Genomic DNA, 13,242 nt, shown 5'->3' with positions numbered 1-13,242 from the left:
ATTGTTAGCCATTGTTAGGATTATCAGGCATTCTATATATATAAAAAAATCCCATATTATGCAATCAAATCCAAGGCCCCACATGAAAGGAAAATGAAATGTGACTTTTCTTTTTCTAACTAGCTCCTCTCCCAGATCAGTTTGCTGGAAAACTGCTGCTAAAACACATACAGATAAATGGTGTTTGGTCAGAGGGTCGACTGCACTCTCGCCACGTGGTGAGCTGCATGTGCTTGAATGATGCGCTCCCTCCGCTTGTCACGTTGGGATGCCCCCTGCAAGTGTTTATCTTTCTGGGCTGATGGGGGCTCCTAATAAGCAGTGTGTGCAGGTTCTCTTAAACCCTGAGGGCAGTCCCTTAAGCAGACAGTTTGAGTCCTCACTTGTGTGCCAATCTTTTCTGTCCCTGTGCCAAGCCTGCTTAGTTCAGCATGGCTTCGTATGTTTTAAAGAACTGAGTAAAACTAATAACTGATTTGAAATTGCTGGGGTGGAAAAGCACATGGCAAAACTACCTTTTTAAATCTGGAATGATACATGATTGGCATTCTTCTTAGGTGAAAAGTACAGATATACATGAGAAAATGTGCACTAAACTGTCAGTATGTGTGTTCTCCCATTCTGTCACCCTCTCCTTTTAACTGAGCATCTTGGTAGATTAAGTTTAGATAGAACTATCCAGGTTTCATGCCCTTCAAGTTCCTTGTGCAGCATTTGAAAAAACGTTTAGGAAAGACTTTATTCCTAATTTTTCTGAGAATTGATATATATTTTTTCTGGCAAATAGAAAAATTTCAGCACCAGTGGATTTTTCTCTGTTTCTTTTTATCTGAAGGTATCAATAAGATTCCAAAACTGTAAGTGTTGCTTTTATTTGAACACAAAAAGTTAACCAGTCTCATGACAATCCTCCTTGTGAACAAAGCATTGACTTCTCTAGCTTTGGTTGTGGGTGGTTTTTTTTGTTTAGTGGGGTTTTTGGGTTTGTTTTTTTTTAGGAAAATATTTTCATGGTTCTCTATTTAAGAGAAATTTTAAACTGGAAACATTTTAACAATTGCATTTTTATTTCTGGCCACTCCTCAATGCTAATGTCCTTCCTATGTTCCAGGTGTATTTGATGTTCCATGAATATCCTGTAAAAAATGAAAGCATTCATGTAATGGCACGTATCGTCCTTTGTCTTGTATCCATGCCATGCTGGATGGAGTTTTTGTAAAGAACTAGAGAACATTTTTTAAATGTATCTGAGGCCTGAGACCAGAAACTGTCCAGCTAGCGCTGTGAGTCATATAGCTTGGACAGCTGTACCTGGGATTTTGATTCCTGTAGTTTCAGAAGGAGCTTCCTGAGAAATTTAGTCATAAATCTCACAGCTGGACAATCTAGTAATGCAGTTAGAAATCAGGAAGTGAAGATCTTTGGGTTTTCTTAGTGTTTCACTTAAATTTACCTGTGCCCACCTCCTTTTGTAAACCAAAGATATCTGATGTTTAATGCAATATTGAAGTCTTTGGTGGTGTGTGGGATTTTTTTGTGGGTTTTTTTTGGTTTGTTTTCTTCTTTTGGGGGAGGTAGATGTCTCATACAGCTGGAGATAAACATTGGTTCACAATTTCATATGAAGATTTGTCAAGTGTTTCTATACTGTTTTGCTTTAATGTGATGGATCAGTTACTAAGAAAATAATTCTCTTTGTAAGTTTACATTTATGCAATTTCCTCTATATATACTTAAACGCTTTTAGTTCATAGTCTTCTTATTAAAAACATGTTCAGACCAAAATTATATGACATGAAAAATAGGTGAATATTTTTACAATACTACATAATATAACCATGACTGCTTTGTGCTCATTTTTAGATAAAAGATCGAGACTGTAAGAGAATGGTCTCATCTCCCTGGAAAATGGTGGTGATTGAAGATAGTTTCGTATGAATAGTCAAAGCAGGTAGGTTATTACTTTGAGGTGGCTTTGTGCAGAGTGGTGTGTGGAGATACTAACAGGAAATGGAAATTTTTTCAAAAGAATTTTTCACAGGACTCCTGTTACCTTTAGGTTAGGTTAAGAAGTACAACATTGCTTACAAACTGAAGTGTGACTACATATTTGGCCAGGAAAGTTCTCTGCATAAATTTCCTTTAAGGTCAAGCACACTGCACAATTGCCACCTATTAGTGTAATTCCAAAACAATATTTTTTTCGTATGTTATATAAGCTCAAATATAAATCACCTGGATTGTTTTTTTAAAAAAATGTTGTACGAGGATAATTTTCAGAATTTTTTTATAGAGTTCACAAATCAACTAGGCATCATATAATTTTGAGACAGACAAATTTTTAACCTTGTATTTTATTGCTAAAGTGTTAGCTATTCAGGTAAATTATTTTTATTTTCTTGCAGAAAGCTACAATAATCTAGAAGGATCAGATAGTTTTTTCTAAGAAGATGTTTTCCAAGCATTCTGTTCTTTATTTTATTGTAGTACAACTGAAGCCAAGTTTATATGGCAGATGCACTGTTGCAACTAGGTGCATACTCTGCAGTTATGTGTGTAATTTTTAGCCTTGTGAAACAAAAAACACCTGTGCAGATACTGTTCACTGTTTTTACTTTCTTCTGGTATGACTGAACCAAGCTAAGAAGCTTTTCCCTTCTTTTTGCTGTTTATTGATAAGTATATATATTGATAATATATTTTTTTTATTATATGGCTTGCAGTGAGCTAAATAGTGTAACACACGAAGTACAAATTTATTCTGGAAAGCAGACCGTGAGCATTCTTCATTATATAGATATAATGATTGGTGGCTGCAAGTTGTCTCTTAGATTTTTGGGTGTTTTGTGTTGTGGTTTTTTTTCCTTTTCTGTGTCCTATTTCTTTTTCTGACCTCTAAACCAAAATCATTGATTTAAGAACAATTGTCAGTACATTTATACCAGGGCACACTTAAAAAAGATTTAAACACTGTGTTTGCAAGATTTTTGTTCCATGAAGACTTATTTTTAATTAAAGAATTAAGAAAATGTATTGTCTATTCCTGTGAAACTGGAGTCATATTTAAGGTGATGACAAGGGAATAGGATGCTGGAACTGGAAGATTTCTCAGTGTCTTCTGGAAAAATTGCACCTAACATGTCTCATTCCACTATTTTTGTGATGTTCTTCCATAATTAACTCTGTCCATCTGTTTCTTTCATTGCACTACAGCTTGTGGCAGGAATTACTAAATTCAGATACAGCAAAATCATTAACTCCCAATATTTTGATGAACATATAATTGCCCTTTCCTGTAATGTATGTCACATTTTGGGATAAAGAAGATAAATTCATGGATGCACCTGGGTATCTCCAGTAGACTATATTCAGTATTTTAAACTGAAGATGACCTTCGACTGTTCCTGTGTGGTGGAGTTATGTCATGTATGTGCAGGCTCAGGTTTTAGTGTTCCCTTCTTGACTGGAACTGCTGGCAAAACATACTTACAAGCTCTTTAGCAACCATTTAAAGGCGGAAAGGACTCTAAGGCTGACAAAATGTAGCCTGATTCAAATTCTTCCTCCTCTACGTTTGGCAGGAATGAGTCTTACCTAACGTGGTAGTTGCTATGTCAGACAGTGTGAGTTAGAGATTACCTCTTACCATTCTAAGTCATCCATTGAAAGCTTACAAAGGGACATTAGCAGCATGTTTTTCTTTCTTATTTATTGCTGAAAATGTCTGAAATGGATCACCACAAGGTCACCTAGTATATTAAGGGAGGGACAGTTGCAAACAGTGTCATGAAGTGCTGATTCTGGAGTTCCATAGCTTGTTTCTTAAGAAAAGATGTTTGTGATCCCAATTCCAACATTATTTTGAAAGGAGGTGGGGGAGATAAATTCCTGTAGATGTCTGTCATTTACTACTGGAGTCTGTGGAAAAATATTTTTTTTTAAATATTATGATTTGATTTTTTTTAATAAAAATATTATATTATTTAAAACAGAGTACTTCCCTAATACTTCAGTCATCTACAACCCTGAGTGTCAAGTGTAATGCTTAGTTCTAGGATGTGGGTTCAAAATGTTGAATGAAACAACTTTATTCAGGATGCTTCTGTATGAAGTATGCTTTTCTTAAACATTAGTTTACAACAACCGTACCTTAGTCCACAGGTACATTTCTTCCATCAGGGTGTGAAGTGAGCAGTAGTTTTGCTTTGGAGCATTTTTCTGCTGTGAGATTTTATTCGGAAGCAGAGTACTTGGCTTCTTTTGAGCACTGACAAAGTATGGATTGTTATCCTAATGAAGTAATGGTTTCCTTGAGTTTTATGCATAATCTGAGACTGGCTTTATCAGGCATTTATATTGTGTCCCCACAGTCTTGAGAACCTTCAAACATGAAAGCATCTGAAGGACCCTTATCTTATGGCTGCTGATAGTATGTTAGCTTGGGAAATCCTGAGCAGAGGCCAGTGAAATGTGACGGCACCTCTTCCCTTATTCCTTCTGGTTTGTACACAAGCCAGGAGCAGTACTGTAATGGTTCTTCGTCTGTTTTTGTATACAAGGCATTTGTTGGAGCCAAGTGCTGTTAGAAAGCTAAATTGCTTTGGCTAAAGTAAACTTTTACATCCTTGTGCAAAACAGCCTATTGAAGAACATCTCCCCACTTCTCTCTGATAGTAAGTGGCCAAAGCCCACACCTGTTTTTAGGAAAATCAGTACGTTTTATCTTGCAGCCTTAATAAACAAATATTTATGTTTTTAAGAAACTGTTTTCCTTTGTGTTGAAGGGGAAAGAAACCAATGGTTTGTACAAAGAGTGGAGCTCTTGTTTGGAAAGAGTCCAGAACCCTCTTACTCTGGTGTTTCAATTCAGAAAAGTTTACTTCAGCGTTTCCATGGAAGTGATAGTATTCATCTAAGCCTTTCACACAAATAATACCAGTTTCACCAAAACTGTAGATGGTGACACTCTCTGAAAGTCTTCCTCTCGCTGGACACAACCCTGCCAGATGCTCAGCAACACTCGAAAGAATCTGGGCTGCTACTGACCTTAGAGCTGGAGATGCACAGTATGTTACAGGGCAGGATCTGCAGTCACCCGTCATTGCAAATTCAGCCCCTGTTGCTCCGCTAAAATGCATATACCAGTGAGGCTTCCACGGGGGTGGGGGGGAAGGGGGTGGGGGAGGGTGGTGTGTGTGCTGTGCATTGCCCTTCTGAATGGAGGGTTAGCTGTGGTCCTAGGAAACTTGCCTGTCTGCTTTGAATAACTATTGCCACTATGGAAATAAATCTTTAGGATGTCTTTTCTATCAAGAATCACTGATGTTAAAAAATGTGTGTTTTTTAACCGAGAATAGAGCTTCTGTATGCAGGTAAAGATTGATAATATACTTTATGATTGTCAGCTGTGGCAGCTTTATAGATCATCTACACTGAGAAGAATGTTTAACTGCATGCAGATTTCTGATCAAGTTCTTAGGAAAAATAATGCTTACATGGGGGTTTTGTGGTGGTTTTTTTGGTTTTGTTTTGGTTTTGTGGTTTTTTTTAAGACTGATCTGCAGGCATAGCCTACCGGCTGCCTTGACACAGGAACTGAAAACTAGGAAGCCTGAATTCAGATCCCACTTTCATGGTGATTCCAGCTGTGGCCTTGGCAAGTCACTTCAATTCATGTTTGTAAAATATGTCTGTTTTCCTAACACAGTAATATTGTGTGGTGTAGTTTTTTTCAAATTAGAAAAAACATTAAATTTCTCTTTCTTTTTTGGAAAAAAAAGTCTTCCTTGCAACTCAGCATTTTGAACCCAAAGATAATGCTGTAATTGCTAATCACTGATGTATGTTAGTCGTGCTAATGAACATGCTTCTTAAGCCTATTACTGCTACTCAGAAGAGCTTCAGGCTAGTAATAATATATCTAAGAATTTAAGTAGACTCTTATGTGTTTATACAGCAAAGGTACTTTTGAAATCTAACAGCAATGTACTATTGTTTCACATTATACACAGCAGCATAGGAAACTTAATCAAAACAGCAAAATGTCAACAGAACAGCTTACAAGCTTTAAGGTATTCATCAATTTCAGGCATGAAGAGTTCTCAACAGTAGTAGTCTGCCACACAAAGATTTATTCCCTCTGAAGACTTTTTCATGGCTCATAAAGAGTGATGGATGAACTTAATTTTTAGTTTAATCTCTTTCTTTTCAGTTCAGTAATTTCTTTGATACTACAAAAAATTAGTGAGAATATGGAACCACTCACCAATCATTAGCAATTGTGTATGTTACAGACTGTGCATAGACCACAACAGGTTGCCTGACTTTGGTGAGTGGGAAGGAAGTCCTTTCAAGAGTATTGTTTTTTAAGCAGGATTTTAATATTTATTGCATACAATGTCTGACTATAATTTTACGTTCTTCCAAATAAAACTGTTTCAAGGATAAATTTAAACTTTTTCCTAGCTCCTATAATCAGTTTACTGTTCCAGGATCTCATGCTAATATACAAAAGATTTCTTCTCTGACTTCACTGAGAGTTTGTGTGTATAAGGACAGCAGAACTGGACCCTACTGCAGTCTTGCATGATATCTGATTCCTTATTCTATAAGCTGAATGCTATGAAGGCAATTGTAAAGATGCCATGCTATTGTCTGTGATTAAATGTATTGATATAATAATTGCATGTGTCAACATGTAAAGCATTTAAAAAAAAAAGACAAGAAAGAGTAAGAAAGAAATTAAATACCAGAAAGAGAACTGAATTGTGTGGAAAATTTTTGTTGACTTTTTTATATTCTAAGAACTGTGTGTTATTGCATCTTTGCTTGGCACATTGCTCTTTCATTGTCTGCCATACTTAAGTTTTTGGAACTGCAGAAAACTTTGCTCAAGACGTTTTTGTATAACGCAGTGAACAATGTTGTTTAGACTCAGGGCCATGCTAGATGTTGCATTTGGCATTTTCCATCCTGCATCTGTCTGCTTTATATTGGCTCAAGATCTAAAATCAACTATCATGCTCCTTCAATACATTTGATACCAAGGCTTGCGGTCGGTGGAGTTCATTGTGTTTAGAACTTTCCAGTCCTTCCTTTTGAAAGAATTGGATATTTTAATTAGTTTTCTTATCACAATAGAGAAAAACAATGTAGAAAAAGAGAGAATAGATATATGTGTATGAGATTTTTGCTCTTTTGAAGAGCCACATTGAAAAATTTCCCCTCAAAAAGGCAAATTGAATAAAACAAAGCAGGAAATTACTTTTGAGCAAAGCTAGTGAAATGGCAGAGTTAACTTTGATTGTGGAACAGATACACTGCTTCCTTCAGACCATGCTTAAGGAGACTATGCTAAAGTCACCCACTAGACCTTGCCAAAACTTGAGTAGGTCTTTCCTACAGCTCATGAGCTCACATATGCCATGACAGTAGAAGTTTCTCTCCAGCGTATGTCCCTAAACACTTATCTTTAGGATAGGTTTCTGGCAAGGGAGAAAAATGTATAACACCTGGGGAGGAAAATAACCCCGTGCAGGCCCTGGATTGTCTCATTCAGTCTGTGAGATGAGATGAATTCCCTCAGCAGTTGTATCCAATTGTGGACAAAATTGCTGCTATATAAAAGTTAGGAGGAATATCAAAATGTTTTCCAAAGATGACGATGATGTAGTTACTGGGTTATGTTTGCACATCATGAAGGAACCCATAAGAACAGCTCTTAATTTCCTCTAGGTTTGTGTTACACTTAAGTGTAAGTTTCCTGTATCTTTCCTTAAGTCCAAGAGGAGCACTGAGCTAGAGCTATGCAAATAAAATCCGTAGAAACGTTATAAATAACATGCATTTATAACAGCAGAAATACAAAAGGCCTTTAAAGTCTGACAAAAGAGTTATGATACAGCTGCTGCAACACCTGTGGTGGTGAAGCATCATGAATTTATTTTTTAATGTATGAAATTATTCTTTTCCCCGATCTTACTGCAATTCTGTTTATTTCTTCTAACTATGGCCAGAAGTATCAGTTTTAATGTATATCTTAAAAGAGTACTTTTTCTTTCTTACCTCTCAGTTTTGTTGTTACTGTTGATTTTTTAATTACTTTTTCTCTCTTTCCAATGCAGTTCTTTGCAGTGAGAATCTGCCATGTATGCTAAAATCACAGTCCAGGGCCCCACACTAAAAGAAAACTAAATGCGATTTGATTATTTTTTTCCCCCTATTTCTTTTTCTAACTAGCTCCTCTCCCAGATCAGTTTGCTGGAAAACTGCTGCTAAAACACATACAGATAAATGGTGTTTGGTCAGAGGGTCGACTGCACTCTCGCCACGTGGTGAGCTGCATGTGCTTGAATGATGCGCTCCCTCTGCTTGTCACCTTGGGATGCCCCCTGCAAGTGTTTATCTTTCTGGGCTGATGGGGGCTCCTAATAAGCAGTGTGTGCAGGTTCTCTTAAACCCTGAGGGCAGTCCCTTAAGCAGACAGTTTGAGTCCTCACTTGTGTGCCAATCTTTTCTGTCCCTGTGCCAAGCCTGCTTAGCTCAGCATGGCTTCGTATGTTTTAAAGAACTGAGTAAAACTAAATAGCGGATTTGAAATTGCTGGGGTGGAAAAGCACATGGCAAAGCTGTGTTGTAGCATAGTCCCTATGCTGATAGATACCTGTTTGATGAGAAAAGTCTGAATTTGAGATTTGCAGACTGGAGCCCAGACACCAATTGCTTGAGTAGGCTTTTTTCTTCTTTTTGTGTCCAGAAGACAATGCTCTCAAAAAGGTGCAAGTAATGAGTGAATGATAGGACTACAAACTTTTGATAATCCAAAAATCAGCTAAGTGTTTTGGAATCTTTGTACTAATTTGATAGGTGCCCAAACTGTGACAAGGAGTTAATGTATAATATGTGAAGTATGCTAAATTAAAAATCAGTTCAAAATAATGAAAGAACTTGTGCTCTGAAATGGTTATAGCTGGTGTCAAATGATCTAATTATTGCTGGATGATTTCTGGTCTTACTGGAAGGAATGACAGTGAGTTACATGCAGGGAGACTTCAGTGAAATCACACAGATATCAACAGGTGGTTTTGCTGTGTCTTTTGGAACACAAGCAGAATTTTTAGTCCAGCTTTAAAGGCTTAAGTGGAGTCTGCTAGTAAAGATAAACTTTTGTTAGTAAGTCACATATTGGGGTCCATGTCTGAATTAAAGTTGGGTCTTTTCTTACTTACTATTTTCCAGGGTAAATCTACTTCTGTGCTTAGATTTCAGATAGAAATGTAGAAAAAAAGAGGTACAATTCCTCATCCTCTGCTTAGGGGGTACACAAGAATAGACAGCACTTATCAATCGTTGCTGTGCCAAGCACTTGAAATATGTAATACAGAGATAACCTGAAAAGCCCATGCAGCCATTAGGTTTAACACAGAAAACTACAACCAGTTTAAAGTACTCTACAGGTAAATTTTTACATTCTTAAAACTACACCATCCCCACCCACCTCCTGGCCTCTGTTTGCTGTCTTATTTCTGATTTCTCTCACTTGTACTAAACAGCACAGGCTGTTTAGACAGAGAGGCAGTTTGGACAAATGTGTAGAATCTTCTCTAATCTGTCAGTGAAAATGTTGGATGACATTTGTCTCATTGTGTTATATAATTTGTTTAGCTGAATCCAGGGGGCTAAACTGTGATGCTTCTGACTCTCAGAAAACTCCCTGCCTCTAGAGGATCCTGATTTGTCTCGGAATATCCTTAAGAGGTCCCTTAAATTACGTATTATTCAGAAATTGTCTGCTTTGCCTGTTTGGAGCTCTTATTTACCAGAGTCATGTCAGAAGGTTGAAGTAATGTGCACTCCTAGATATGACCATGCACAGCTGCAGATACTGAAAATAAAAGTTACTCTAGTTTTCTAATTATTCTCACTGTTGAATTATTCTTCGTTATTATATTTATTGAATTATTCCAACTACTGAATTCCAATTAGTGAATTATTCATGCTATTCTAACTATAACTATTCTAGTTATTCTAATAAAATCAGATACATGAAATCAGAGGTCTTTCCTAGGTATAATAAAATATTATTTTTTACTGGTTTCTTAGATCATAGCTCAAAATGAACATAATACATTGGAGAAATAGGTTGATTAAGAAATTAAGATGAAATTCTGAAAAGACTGCTGAAAATACTGCACTGAGGAAACCAAATAGACAGTGAGAACTGGCTAGAAACTAATTTAGAGGTAACACTAGATCATAATTAGATTACCGTAGATTACTCACCAATGTATGAGTTGAGGATATACTATAATTGCTAAGAAAGGTAGTTAGCATTCTGATATGTGGTCACAGAAGTTCCAGAAGGAAAGTAATTTTTCCTCTTATGCTATATGCCAGTTGGACCTTATTTGCACAGTGTCATTCACTTCTGAACACCTTACAGTAAGAAAGGTGTAAACCTGTAAAAAGATTTTAGAGTGTAATAGGAATTCTGAGAACTTTAGGAGGCCTGATCTTGGAAGAAAGATATTTTTTTTTAAAAAAAAAAGATATGAAAAATGATAACACATTTCTGCTGCTTGTCCTAAGTTCTCTGAGCATTCAAGGAGATGGAAATAAGTTAGAAGTTTATGCTAGGTATCTTTACAGGTGTGAGGTGATAGCAGGAGATGAGCTGTATAATAGTTCTTTTCTTACTTTGTTGAATTTAGTTGTGTACTGCCTGGAGCCAAATTTTGGTGTCTCTTTCTTAACACACTGAGCAATATATAGAAACTCATTTGTCTTCTGTCTGAGCCTCATCAAAGAGCAAAGCCTTGTTTCTGCACTCAGATTTTTTCTATCTGGCAGTACTCTATCGGGGAAGATGGTGGTACACATCCTCTTCTACTGTCTTTGCATTATTTTTTTTTTTGCCCTGGAATGCTAGTCCTCTGTCAAAGTTGTGAAAGGTGGGAGGAACTTTTTCCCTGTCACTTTGTCTTTCTATGAATGTATTATATGGGTTAGGGATATCAAAGAAAAAAGCATCTTTATAACCTATAATGAAAATGATCACCTGAGATAATTTAACTTACTTTCATATCTGATCATCCTTAAAACATTGCCATTGAATCTTTAAATCGTTTTCCCAACTTCTCATAGGATTTATTAAAAAATCAGGAGATAGTCTAATGATCATTGACACCAGCCCTTTCAGATGTTATTTTTATTCAAAAGACCATTTATTTTTTTTTAAATCTTATGATCTGATACATTATAAAAAGGGATAATCACTTCTTTGACCATAGTATTCAAGGACAAGAAATGGTTCAGGTTGCATTTCCCAGAGCAGGTAGACTGTTGAACCAGAAATGTTCCAGTATTTGCAAAAAATTTACTTAAGAGCTATGCTGCTGATTTTGTCAGATGTGTGGATCAAAGAGCTAACATAAGCTCTCTGCATTTGTGTGGATCTGAGAGCTTTATTATCATCAGGAGTTCACTCAGCATGCACGCTGGGGGGGAGGTATTTCTCACAGAGCCTTCTGCTAGAGTATTCTGGCTTGGCCCAACTCAGTGAGCTCGCAGTGTGGGGATTTGTTCTTCTCTCTTTCTTTCTCTCATTTTTTCTCTTTTTTAGTTCCTTCCTTTCCTCCCCTCCTTCCTTTTATCCCCCGCCTTCCCCTTCTCTTTTTCTGTTTCCTGATATTATAGGTTGAACTTCTAACTAGAATAAAAGGTAATGAGCTGAAACTGACTTTTGATCCTTCCCTCTCAGAACACATGACAGTGGTCTGGAAAGAGCAAATTCATTTCTCATCATGATGAATTTTATAATTAGCAAACAGCCCCTGGAATTTGAAAAGGCAAGAAAGGGTCTCATTCAGCAAACAGATTATTGCTCTTGAGAAAAGGAAACAAATCAGAGAATCGAAACTAAAATTAGTGGTATCTTAGGAAGCAGGACATTTTCCAAGGCCTTAGCATTTGATAATTACACTGACATGATTTTTCCTTTTTAAGGGATCAATAAGAAGGCTGATGTAAGAGAACTAATAGAGGGTAAAGAAGTAGAAACCCGTTAGCAATTGCTTTATATGGATTTATGTAACAAATCTCATTTCAGATGAAGTAATTGTTTCTCAGCTCATAGTTTTCAACTACACTAGTTATAAGGATTTTTCTTCCAGCTTCATTAAAACCATATGTCTGCCAAATTAACAATTACAATACTATTTAGCTGACAATATCTTGCATTTAAAATTACACTCCTTTTACAAGGTCTTGTGTATGAGATATGTATTTTGTAATGTAACAGGCTACCACTAGTGACTGGTCCTTTTCATCTGTCTCAGTTCATCCTTTGTACTTGCCACCAAAGCAGATAGCCTGAGGAAATGAGAGCAAAATATATTTACATATATAACCTAGGTTAACTCTAATATGAATAAAGAAGGACATTTGCTCGTGTGAGGTGGCACATAAAAACAGCTGCATAGTTTTGTAGTACCATATTGATGCTACTGCATTTAATGCTGTCTGTCAACTCTTTGACACTCTCCCTATAGATCTCACACTGGAAATGATCGTGGGACTTCTTCCTAATACAACAAAAGGAAAAATCCCTCAATAAATCTATGCTGTTAATGAAGGCATGTAACAGGTGACTTTAAATGAGGTGGACTGGTTAGTGTTTACAACATGCCTTACACTGGCAGAACTTTCTACCTGGTAATTGTTACTTGGAGTTTGAAAGCTAACATTTAGTTATGTTACCCCAAACATTCTTAATTTCATCTTCAGCTTGCACGTTTGAAAGACCTGCTAACTAATGTGAAAAATGAACACCTAACTTAGTATCACTGCAAGAACAGTCTTGGTTCGGTGGTATGAAAATAATAAATTACTATGTATTTTAATAGGATGTGATTTGCTACTTCAAGTATAAGCTGAAAAAGTCATTAGTCAAGATAGTATGCAAGTGGTAAATGCTTTCTGGAAATTGCCGCAACTTTTAGATGCATCCACAGTTTGAATTATTTTTTTCATGTTTACTTTTCTAGCTGGTATTACTGTGTTTTGGTGGGTATTTATGTTACAAAAATACCTAGTAACTGTAGTGGAGAAGATATTTCTGTTTTCAGGCACTTAAACTTATTCATTTTCTCTGTCTTTTTATTGTGCTTCTTTCTGATCCGCATGCGATCAGAACAGCACTGTCTTACAAAAATGTATGACACACAAGGTGTGTCTGGTAAACAG

Source organism: Falco rusticolus, chromosome 10, assembly GCF_015220075.1.
Source record: "Falco rusticolus isolate bFalRus1 chromosome 10, bFalRus1.pri, whole genome shotgun sequence".
NCBI classification, from domain to species: Eukaryota; Metazoa; Chordata; class Aves; order Falconiformes; family Falconidae; genus Falco; species Falco rusticolus.
This window is presented reverse-complemented; position numbering follows the sequence as displayed.